Source organism: Lissotriton vulgaris, chromosome 6 (assembly GCF_964263255.1).
Source record: "Lissotriton vulgaris chromosome 6, aLisVul1.2, whole genome shotgun sequence".
Classification (NCBI taxonomy): domain Eukaryota; kingdom Metazoa; phylum Chordata; class Amphibia; order Caudata; family Salamandridae; genus Lissotriton; species Lissotriton vulgaris.
Window position 1 is genome coordinate 241807662 of NC_141694.1, and position 12380 is coordinate 241820041.

Here is a 12380-nt window from a genome sequence, read left to right on the forward strand (position 1 = left end):
TCATTCCCTGATAGGTCTACTGTGGCTACAGCAAGTGTGGAATTGAGTGGAATTGAGATTTAAGGTGTTCCAGTCAATAGTGTTAAAATAATGTGACATGCTACATAAAAAAGGATTCAACGTTATCGGATTCAACCCTAAAATAATCTCCACGGTCTCCGTAAGAACCCCTGAATTAACCACATGAAAGTTATATCAATCACAAAGCAATTATCAGAAAGCCCGTCCATGTTCTGCATCAGTAGATACCTAACAATCAGTCTCGAAGATGGAGACAGGAAGATCTGGAACCATGCCCAATCTTACCCTGGGAAGTCACCAAAAAGTAACTCTTGGCCCTGGATTGAAAGCACTCTACATGGCAAAAGGCAGAGAAGATGATTTAAACTCCCTTTTTATCAGGATTATTGACATTGTTTCCTGGAATATGGCAGGCATAGAATCTTCAAAATTATCTTGTTTGTTAGAAACTTCTCCGGCAAATGCCTAACTTCAAGAGACCTGGGCCTTAAATAAGTTCAATCAAAAAGAATACTTTGTTTTTGAAATACCAGCAGTAAGGGTGTGACACAGTCATTGAAAGGGTGGTCTATCTATTCTGTTATCAGAGAAAATCAAGTGGGACTTCGAAATAATTTACTTACCTAGTACAAATGTCCAGTGTATTAAGTTAAAAATTCAGGCCTAAATTATACATGTACGTCACCCCCGAGGTAGGCCCGGGATAACCCACAGGGCAGGGTGCAATGTACTTAAAAGGCAGGTAATGTACTTTTAAGTTTTGCATCCCCAAGTAGTGAAAAACTCCCAAATGTGTTTATCACTACTGAAAAGCCTATCTCTCCCATAGGATAACAAGATTACCTTATTACATCTTTTAAGTGTAATTCCCAATTGTGAAGAGATATACTTTTCAAGTTTGGTGTCTCTGGACTCACAATTTAAAATCACAACTCATGGTAAAGTCGGATTCTAAATTGCAGTTGTGAAAATGTCACTTTTGGAAAGTTGCAGAATTTGCACTGTACCAAAAATTGTGCAGTGGGAGTGTCTTCCCTCACACCTTTTTGAGGATACTGGGGGTCAGTGAGGAATACTCCATTAGCACCCAACCTATTCACCCATTGATTTACAATGTTTAACAGGGAGTAAACACCTAAATTCACTTTGACTTTTAGAAAGTTGCCATTTTGTGGATGGCGCTTGTCTCCGAATACACGTCTAAGGAGGGTTACTGCTGGACTTTGTGAATTCCCTCTAGACAGCCACTCGTAAAGGGAGCTTAGGTGTAACTTGATGTTCCATTTACATCCTGATGGGCCATCCTGGGCAGAATAGGAGGAAGGAGCTGGACACACTTACACCTGAATAGGCTGCGTCATGCCCCCATACAAAGGGATGCAAACCCCCTTGTAGTGAGTCAGGAGCCAGAGCAGGAAGGGAGGACCTGTTGGAACTTCAAAGACCTTTCTTTGAAGCTTCCCCCACTTCAAAGCCACAACTGGTTATAAGTACTGGACCTAAAACGCTGCAAAGTCACATGTTTCAAGACCACCTGGAATGGCAAGAAAAAGAGAAGATTCAGCAAAGTCACAACATTTACAAAGATAGAAAATACTGTGGTTGAAGTTCAGAAAACCGGCATAAGGATATTTGGGATGTAACTCATTAGGAGAGAAAATTACAAAGAAAAATATGCATAATAGATTAAAATCCATGATTCACAGTATGACAAACATATCTGATTCAGAGGAAGCGCTAGGTAGAAGTATCACAAAAGGGAAAGCACAGTGGTAGCAATTTTACACTGACACCTATAGATCAGTATTTAAGCTACCACCCCAAACATCACCCGCACAAATAAGGTTGGAACTGGGAATTTGCCATCAATCACTTGCCAGGGCTATGACTTTTCTTGTGTGTTGTCACAAACTGAGGTCGTCAAAGGAAGGCAGCCTAGGACATTACTTGTGGGCCACCCTTCAATCGAATTCATGGCGAGCAGGCCATGATTACTGGTTAAAAGGGCTAACAACCCTATGCCTAAAGAATCTCTGGAGCATGTATGTAACTCAGAAGGAATTCAAAAGGCTGGCGAAAATAAGCACCAAACAACTTTTAATAGTCGAAGACAAGGCGCGCCTAGCTAAAAGAAGTCATGGGTGGCTGACTCTGCAATCATATTCCTTGTTGATCCCACAGCAGTATCTAACCATATCCTTCAATGCACAAACAAAATTAAGCTTTTTAAAATTGAGATTGGGAGTTCTTAACTTGTTGGTTCATTTGCCAAAATGGAAAAGAGAGCAAGGACGAGACTCATGCCGACTTTGCTGGGAATATAAGGAAGACATAATACATATCATTTGTCTTTGCCCCAAGCTGCTGACTGAAAGACGGGCCCTCTTCAAGCAGCTATGGAATACAAAAATGATTAGAACATGTAGGGCAGCAGTCCTAGCTTGCTTTGATCCGAGGAACACTAAATTAAACTGTGCCCTTGTCAGATTTATGAATCACGCAGCAAAAAAACTTTGTGAGGGGCCCACAGTCGGTGGTCACTCGTTGGCAAAATGACATGGCAGGCTTCACCAGTCACTTTTACCCATATCTGACATTACTTACCCATATTGAATATTACTTATTCATTCTTTTAAATGAACTTTTAAACGTATTTTAAATGACAGTTTTTGATACCTTCTAAATCTTGTACTTGCAATGGTTTTTTAAATCACGCAATAAAGTTATTTGAACTGACACCTATTTTCAGGCATTTGGTCACTATGCAGAGTGTTTAGTTACAAGTACCCCAACCATGTCTAGATGCACATTAACCTACAGGTCGAGTCAACACGTCAAAAAAGGACCAATTAAAAAGTGCTTTAGAAGAATAAACAACGCAAATGTGGAAATTAGGGCTGGCCTAATACTTCCTGGAGGACAGGAAGTGCTTATTGTAAGCAGTGTGTCAGTGCAAGAGGGTTTAAAGGGGTACATGTTTTGGAGCAGGCGTAGTGAAGTACAAGGTGGTGTAACACGGGTGCTTATGTCGAGGCCAATTGGTGGTAGGTCCAAGAAAAAATGGGAAACGTATCTTTCATGAAAGCATCTTTGGTACATTTGTGTAGTAGTCATATTTTAATATGCTTTTCGAAGCTATTTTCATCAATTGTCTGCCAATGATATGATATTCATGGTGTCAATATACAATAAATATCTGCAAATAAACAGGAATCGTTATGTACAAATAAAAATCTTATTTATTTGTTTATAATCATAATAACATACAAGTAATTTAAATTTCTGCAGTTCATCCTCATACCTCAGCAGAACATACAGGGGCATATTCTCAAGAACGTGTGATAACAATCGCAAAATTAACTTAACGCAACTCTTCACATTGCAGTCTATAGCAACAAAATAACACCATGTAAAAGTGGTATTCCCAACCAGGCGGCACCATGCGATAGTAGCAGGATAACGTGCCAAATGACTCCCTAAAAATGTACGCAAAGGTGAAAAAATGCAAAACACGAACACGAAAAAAGTTGCAATGCCCCAAATTACGATACAAAAATCAATGACAACCAGCGACAGCCCTGCAATTCCCACACATCATGCGGAAAATGCAATATAAAAGCAACAGAAAAAACACACCAAAAACAAATCAAATTGCGTAGCACCATGGATGCACCCGGACAGAGTGCAAAGGAGAACCCGAACCCCAAAAGCCCCACGGAGGACCAGTCAGGAACCCCGTGTTCGGGAAGGGCAAGGAGAAGAGGAAGTGGAAGATGTCATTCAGTCCGTGGGAAGACCGGATCATCGTCAAGGAGGTGATAGAACACTACCAACAACTGTTCGTCACCTCCACTGCATCATTGGCAACACAAACAGAAATATGGCAGTCCATCGTCAACAAATTGAATGCAGTCAAAGTGTCGAGGAGGTCAATGGAGGAGGTCAATAGGCACTGGCATGATGTGCAAAGCCAAACCAAACAGAAACTCGCTGCCAACAGGAAGGCAGCAAATGCGACTGGAGGTGGGAGTCCTGCGCCACAGGAGGAGCTGGATAAGCTGGAGGAAATTGTGGCCGCAGTCATCAGTGTGGAGACGGTGCAAGGAGTTGGGAGCCCAGACACAGTTCGACAAGACCTGACCCAAAAGCAAAACGGTGAGTAACGACCAGGGACTGGGGAGACAGAGGGAGATATGCACAATGGCACACATGAACAATCATGTGTAGCACACTGCACACGCACAATGATTGTGGAACATGTCCCTGATACCCATGGCACACTGCAGCACACATAGAAACACCAAGTAGGCCCCCTCCACAATGTGCCCAAAGGGCCCACCCTCCCTATCACCAATCCCATAACCTACCCAAACACATGTGATGAATCCAGAAAAGCAACGGCGCTGTGAGCCACACTGACAATGCAAGTGACACTGCATGACCAATAGCATGGCTGCAGCCAAAATATACGACATGGTGCACAACATGACATTGAGGTGGCTGAGTGTGGACCACATCCGTAAAGGAGCAGGTCACTGACACATCCATGTGCACCTACAACCCATGACGTCAAAAACACATCTGCAGACAAACAATGCACAAGAGCATAAAATCTGTCTAAGAGCACAAATAACCCAAGTCGTAAACAGTCAAAAGTCAAAGCCACACCGCCTCAAAAGGATAAGGGCCCGCAAAATCAGAGTCGCAGGAGTGACTCGACAACAATGCAGCACACACACATAGCAATCACAGTACATCAACATTGACGATCATGTTGTACAAAGTGCAACACACACACCACAGGACAGAGGACACAACTGGTGCTGTTTGTGATCAGAAACTGGCCAATCACATCTGGCATTGCATGACATTGTGAGGTGATAATGTAATAGTACAACCTCATATTCATCATGTAGTTGGAATGTTCACTGTCTCCCATCAAATAGCCAGCTTCACCAAAACTGTCACAATGTACATTGTCATGCAGTCTGTATGTAAACATCTACAATGCATCAACATACATGGGACACACTGTTAACCTGCATCTCCCCTTCACATTGCAGAGGGACAATCAACACCTCCTGCAGAGCAGAACACAAATCTCTTTAGTGATGATAAAGAGGACACCCTGCACATATGCTCAGGGACCCTCCAAAGGCTAATGGGCAGCCTCCGCACCCCACCCCCAGGAGCAGGGCAGCCCAGATGCATCCAGGTGACCTCACCCCCTGCACATACCACCCAGCAGGAAGCACCCACCACGGCTGGCTCCTAGGACCCCCATGACCAACACATGGAATTCCAATGCCGTGTGTTAGGGTGTCAGGAGAAGATGGCTGATCAGCTGCGGCTGGGGTTCGACCTCACTGCAGCCAAACTCGATGCCATACGTGGGTGTCTGAGTCCCATCAGGGACCACTTACAGTCCCTAATGGACACCCACTGTCCGCACCATGCTTTCCAACAATCCTCAGCTGACCTCGCTGGGGCCATTACTCGGATACAAGAACTGTCTCTTCAGACAGGTACCAGCAATGACAGCACAGAGTTGGCACAGATGCGGAGGACAATGGAGACAATGGAGACCATGGAGCCGATGCAGGCTAGAAGTCTGGCTGCCACGGCTGAACACCAGCGAGATGTAGCTGGGACCTTCCATGCCTTGCAGATCCTCATCTTGCCATCGCTGCCACAAAGCCTGTACCAGATAACTGCTGCAGCAACTTCAACACACACATCTCTGCACCCTGATATGTCATTGGGACACAGTGATGCAGCCCTATCACCTTCGCACCCTGATGTGTCAGTGACACACAGTGATGCAGCCATAACACCACCACACACACCTGACACACCGCATACAGAAGACATCTCAGAGGAGTAAGATGTGGAGGGTAATAACTGTGTGAGGAAGGAGGTAGTACCATCCATCCCCGCCATATGGCCTGTCGATTCCTGGTTCAATACTATGCACCATGCCCTGGAACAACACCTCCCACTGTCCCCCGAAACACACTGCGACATTCACCAGGACCCCGACATGGACTGCCATATCTGCTCTGGTTACTAATTACACAGCAATCCGACTGCGGACTGAACTCTTCCTCTTCAGATTAACTTGTCATTCTCCCAAGGACTCTGGTTGGCCCACCACTAGGCAATCATGTATTTGAATTTAAAATTGAATTTGAATTTGAATTTAAAAACATTTATATAGCGCTCTACTACCAAGCGGTTTCTTGGCGCTTTAGGATTGCGAGGGGGATGGCAGGAGCGGAGGGGATCAGACCTTGTAGGCTTGGGCAAAGAGCAGAGTTTTAAGACCCTTCCGGAACTCTATGTAGGAGGAAGTCAGTCGAAGTTCGGTCGGGAGGGAGTTCCAGAACGCAGGAGCGAGGACTGCAAACTTTGTTCCTCCGGCCTTTTTCTTACGGAAACGGGGGATGGTCAGCAGGGCCTGATGGGAGGAGCGGAGCTCTCTGCCAGGTGAGTAGGGTTTGATGGCGGAGCAGATGAACTCCGGGGCGGTGCCCATTTTGGCCTGGAATGTGGTACAGCCGAGTTTGAACAGGGCACGCTCTTTCACCGGCAGCCAGTGCAGTGCCTGCATTAGGGGGGTAACCCGATGGAATTTAGGCAGGCCGTGGATCAGGCGGGCAGCCTGGTTCTGCACTAGCTGCAAACGGCGAATGGCGTAGGCTGGGGCGCCATTGTAGATGATATTACCATAATCAAGGCGCGAGAGCACCATGGCCATCACTATGACTTTTAACGCAGGCAGAGAGAAAAAGCGAGAGATCTTCCTAATAGTTCTAAGGGAAAAAAAACAGGAGGAAACAACTGAGGAAACCTGTGAGTGAACGGAAAGTGAAGAATTGAGAAGAATGCCAAGGGTTTTGACCTTGGGAACAGGAAGCGGAGGGACACCAAGTGAGGAAGGCCAGTGGGAGGGGGACCAGGGACTGCAACCACCTCCGGTCAAGACTAACTCCGTCTTGTCTGGATTGAGTTTGAGGTGGTTGCAGTTCATCCAGTCCTGGATGAACAACATGACGGACTGGACGTTCAGGGAAGAGGAAGGGGAATGGGAAAGGTTGAAAATTAGCTGGAGGTCATCGGCGTAGTTAAACACCGTGACCTCGAGCTGCTGTAACATAAAAATTAGAGGGTAGATGTATAAATTAAACAAAAGAGGGGAAAGTGAGGAACCTTGGGGGACTCCACAAGCAACCCTGCGAGGAGCAGCGGTGAAGCCAGCTAGATGAACCGCCTGAGCCCTGTCGCTCAGGAAGGACTCAAGCCAGGCGAGGGCCAGGCCCTCGATGCCCGCCGCCTTGACACGAGTGAGAAGAGTGGAATGATCCACTGTGTCAAAAGCGGCGGACAGATCTAAAAGGATGAGGGCCTGCTGACAGTTAGTGTCAATGCCCTCGCGTAGGCTGTCCATCACTGAGGTCACCACCCTCTCGGTGGAGTGGAGGGGGCGGAAGCCCGCCTGCCTTGTAGAGAGGCAGTGGTTGGCTTCCACATAGGCGCTCAGGGTGCTGGTCACGTGGGCTTCTAGAACTTTACCCAAGTAAGGCAGGAGGGAAATGGGACGATAGTTGGAGGGGGAAGAGGGATCTGCACCAGGTTTTTTTAGAATGGGGATGATGGCCGCGAATTTGTGGGCAGAAGGGACCGCTCCGTTGCTGAGCGAGTCGTTCAAAAGTGTGAGGGGGGGAGTGGGGCAGTTTAGGAAGATTTCTCTTAAGATGTAAGCAGGGGCAAAGTCAAGGGGGGAGCCTGACTTTACCTTATGAAGCAGGGGGAAGAGCGTGGCCTTGGTTAAGGGGGGAATGGAAGTGAGTTTAGACGTGATAGCGGGCGGGGAAGGGTTGGTGAAAGTGGAGGAAGGGAGGGGAATGTTGGCTTTGATCTTTGCGACCTTGTCAACGAAGAAATCGTTGAGTGAGTCGCAAAGCGGTTGGGAGGGGAGAATGGAGGCCGCAGCTCTATTGGACGAAGCAAGTTCGTGAACTGTGGCAAAAATCTCCTTGGTTTGAGATTCCGCTGCCAGTATCCTGTTGGAATAGAACAGGGTCTTAGCATCCAGGATACCCTGCTTGTATGTCTTGAGCACGGAGAGGTAGATGGTTTTTTCCAAGGGGCAGTATTCTCTTCTCCATACGCGCTCTGCTCTGCGAGCGGCCAGTTTCATTGCCTTGAGGTCAGGGGTGAACCAACGGTTAGCGGCGTGAGCGCGCTTAACCGTGATCCGCCTCAAGGGGGCGAAGTCTTCGCCAGCACGGGTCAGCCACCCATCGATCATGGCCAACTGATCCGGGGCGGCGAAGCCGGAAAGATCGGGACAGGCGTTAACTAAGGATGAGTGGAAGGAAGGCATATCTGCCTTGCCCCATTTCCTAACCCAGGTGTTCTTGGGGAGGGAAAGTTTAGCCACTGGGGTTAAGGCAAGGGAAAAGGAAATTAAAAAATGGTCTGACCAAGGGCAGGGGGATATAGCAGGAGAGGAAGTGGGGATGTAATGTGGGCATGGCATGGCTATGTACTGCTCCAGCTCCGACACTCCACAGAATGTCAATAAAACATTCTAAATCACACAGATGTGTCATGTCTATGTTCACTCAAGTATAAAAGTATGGATGAATGTAGGGACATTGATTGCACTTAAAGGTACACCCTGGTAAATGACATCAATGAAAATGCTTGATCCTGATCCACATGGCCAATTAGTTGACTGTGACGGTGTGAACTAGATGTGGGCTCATTGCACATGAGCAACAATCTCGCAAACCCCCAACTTTGCCCCACGTCCATGTATTAAATAGGGCTGTGTGTAGAAATGTCAAATTCGGTAGCAGTCCTGAAGTAGTGTCCCCCATCACATGTGACAACAGAACGTCTCTTCGCATACCTACTCACAACACATCTGTGTGAACACAGCCTGTTTTGATGGATCACATTGATCCACATGGCAAGAAGTTGGACACCATACTCACATTGCTTAAGACAAGTAAGTGCACAGGTCTGCCAGCAACTCTCCCAACCACAATGTCTGGCTCACAGAGGTGGAGCTATCAATAGGGCCCCACCCCCATTGTACAGGTGTCAGTCAGTCCCTCCATGTGTACAGACAATGCTCATTGAGGCACACGATTTGTCATTCTAATCAACACTCATCACAGTTGTACACTAGTGAAGTTGAGTAGTCTTTATTAGCATGTGCGTGACAGCACGGGCAAGACAAGGACCACAACATGCAGACCAATGCTACAGACACTAACGGGCAGCATAGGAACATGTAGAGGTGCAAGAAATGGGGAGGCAAAACTAAATACAAATCATTACGGATGGCAACACTCTCAGCCCACCTTGCCTTGCTGGACGACTCATGTGATGTTTGGTGTCTGCTCATTGCCCCGTGTCAGGGGACACGACTCACAGCCTTTGGGATCTGCAGAGTGCTGTACCACTGGACTGCACCAACTGTTTGCTCTGCAGATTGTGAGCAGGTGAAAGGGTCCTACAAGGTCACATGTTGTACTACATTGCCATGTGTGTACTCTCCCGCCAGCAGTATGCCCGAATTGGGAACGTTGCCAAACGACGCTGTACAGCTCCGCCCATGGGACTGCATCACCTTGCACAGGTATGTGTACACATGCATAGGTCCACTCTGAGTCCAGGCGAAGGCAGACATGTCCACTGTTGTGGTGGGATATGTGACCATTCCTCCAAGATGCAACAAGCTATGGGGATCTGTGCTATGGGTGACAATCAGTTGTGGCGCCAGGGACGTAGTTACTCATTCGTGAATGTGAGCGCAGCTTCATGGGCAAACTGTTCCAAGAGTGCATCGTTGTTGAGTTCAAGGAACACGAAGGAGAGCCAATCCATTAACTTGTCCGGGCAGCTTTACTCCGTCCACGCCGTTTAACCAATCTGAAACACAGCCAAATAGGGGAGAACCTCGATGTGGTCACTGCACACAAGGAGGTGTGCAATCTCCCACATCACAACCAAAATCTACAATATCACAACTGCCAGCACATACGCCAAAGATCAAGGCATGCCATGCATGGGTATCCTGGTTACACTCCTGTTTGTGGGCCAACAAGAGGCACACACACAAGTGAAAATCCAATTTAGCTACCGTTGCGTTGCATAGGCAGACCTCCATGGGCCACTCGAATGTGCCTGATCGACAGTGGAACCAGGACTGGACGCAGGTAACGTATGCAAGATGGAAACTGTGGGCCTGATTCACAGAACTAACTTAAGACAAAATCCTAAACTTATTACTTTTGGTATTCACAGAATGCACTTACTACTTTTGGTATTCAAAGAATGCACTTACTACTTTTGGTATTCACAGAATGGATTTACGACTACTAACTTTAACTCCGCACTCGGGCTGGAAATTCCGGCCCGGAGGTGGAGCTACCGGCTTGGAGGCGGAGCTTACGGCCCAGAGGCGGAGCTTATGGCCCAGAGGTGGAGATTTCAGCCATGTAACAAAAATCCCCACCTCCGGGCCGGAAGCACCGCCTCCGGGCCAGAATTTCTGTCCCGAGTGCGAACGTAAAGTTAGTAGTTGTAAATCCATTTTGTGAATACCAAAAGTAGTAAGAGCATTTTGTGAATACCAAAAGTCGTAAGTGCATTCTGTGAATACCAAAAGTAGTAAGTTTAGGATTTTGTATTAAGTTAATTCTGTGAATCGGGCCCTCAGACGGTAACTGATGTGCAACACTGCCAGTGGCAATGATCTCAACAGATGCAGCATTTGTGCACGGTACAGTTCAACGTGACAGGGGTTGTGCATGTGCTTGGAATTGCCTGCCATTGTGTTTGTCTATCTCGTAGCACCGGCACTCTTCTGACCTGCGGCAGTTATGTGGATGATATGCCACAGCTTGGAGAAATGAGTTGTATTTTTGTGAAATATTTAGACATATGGTTTTTTTTTTGCTTATGTGTCAAGGGCATCCCATGCAGGTGTACCTCAAGCAGGGACAAATGTGTGTGGGGTGTGGACAAGTTGGTCTTTCATTAGCGCAGTTTGTGGTGAGGGAGTCGTCAAGATCTGGTATGGTATCTCTTGCAAGGGGTGCCAGCCGCATTCAAAACCAAGGTCGGAGGTTCAGATGTCCTTCTGCCTTGTGTATTAAGACAAAAGAGCATTCATACCTAATGTTAGTCTGACTACTGCTTGCATTTTTTTAATGTGATGTGTCCTTCGCGTTGCAATTGATGCCAGGCCTTAGACTTATGGTGCACCAATAGCGATACACACGCAACAATTGGCATGTATGAGCCAAGAGCCCGATTGGCCTTGTGCTCCTTGTACAATCTCTCTCTCTATCTTTCCGTCTCTTTCTCTATCTTTCTCTCTCTCCCTCCTTCCCTCTCTCCCTCTCTCTCTCTCTATCTCTGTCTCTCTCTCTCTCTCTTTTGCTCTCTCTCTCTGTCCTTTGATGACTGCATGACACACCTTCTTATGCAGGATTTTGTCTTGCAGGCTGTGACTTACAGATTGTCCTGAGAAGACCCATCATGACTCTTCAGGATAGTTGTTTTGTGTTTATTCTGAATCAAACAAATTATTTGGCAATTCTAACATGAATGTATGATTCTCCTTTTTCTGTCCACACATGTATGTTAGGTGTTGTTATTGTGCGACATTAGGCGAATTGTTATGTTCATGATTTCGTAATGTTGATGTGACATATCTTTGTCCAGGGGGGATTGGGGTGCCCGGAGTAGAGCCCGGGGGGGGTCCTGGGGTGGGGGTGGTGGGTGTTGCGGCCCTGTTGGGGGTCCGAGCTGCATGATCAGTTGCTCCATGGCATCTTTTGTTCTTCAGGTGTGGGTCTGGGCTGGGCTCCCTTTTCTGGTGTAGGTTGTCGTCCGACTTTACACCAGGTCAGAGCAGGTGTTAATTTGCTCTGCTAACGCGCCTTATCACCTGTTTTGGGATCTTATCACCGATCTGGCTGGTCGTTGGGAATGTTGAGCAGTTGTGTGGGGACATTCAATATCCTTATCATTTATGCTAGGGATGTACTATATAATACATGGTCAAAGCATCACCTTTCCGACAAGCCATTTAAATCCTTGATGCTTAGCTCTTTCCAATGAAAGAATGAACATGTTTGCAAATATGAAGAATAAAAATAAAGACTTTCGTACAAAATTAAACATATTAAAAACCTGATATGCAAACAGATATTAAAAACAGTTCAATACAAGTCAGATTTTTTAAAGAAACTTCAGTAGCTCGGAATGTGTAGAAATATGCAGAAACATTCTAGCTTTTCTCTATGTAAGAAGTGCAAAAAATAAACATATTCTAT

At 46.5% G+C, this 12380-nt stretch overlaps 1 pseudogene; it reads left to right on the top strand.

Annotated features, from left to right (window-relative positions):
• Nucleotides 1-3794: 3794 nt before the first annotated feature.
• LOC147707073 (uncharacterized) overlaps nucleotides 3795-12380 on the top strand; it is a 38615-nt pseudogene continuing 30029 nt past the window's right edge.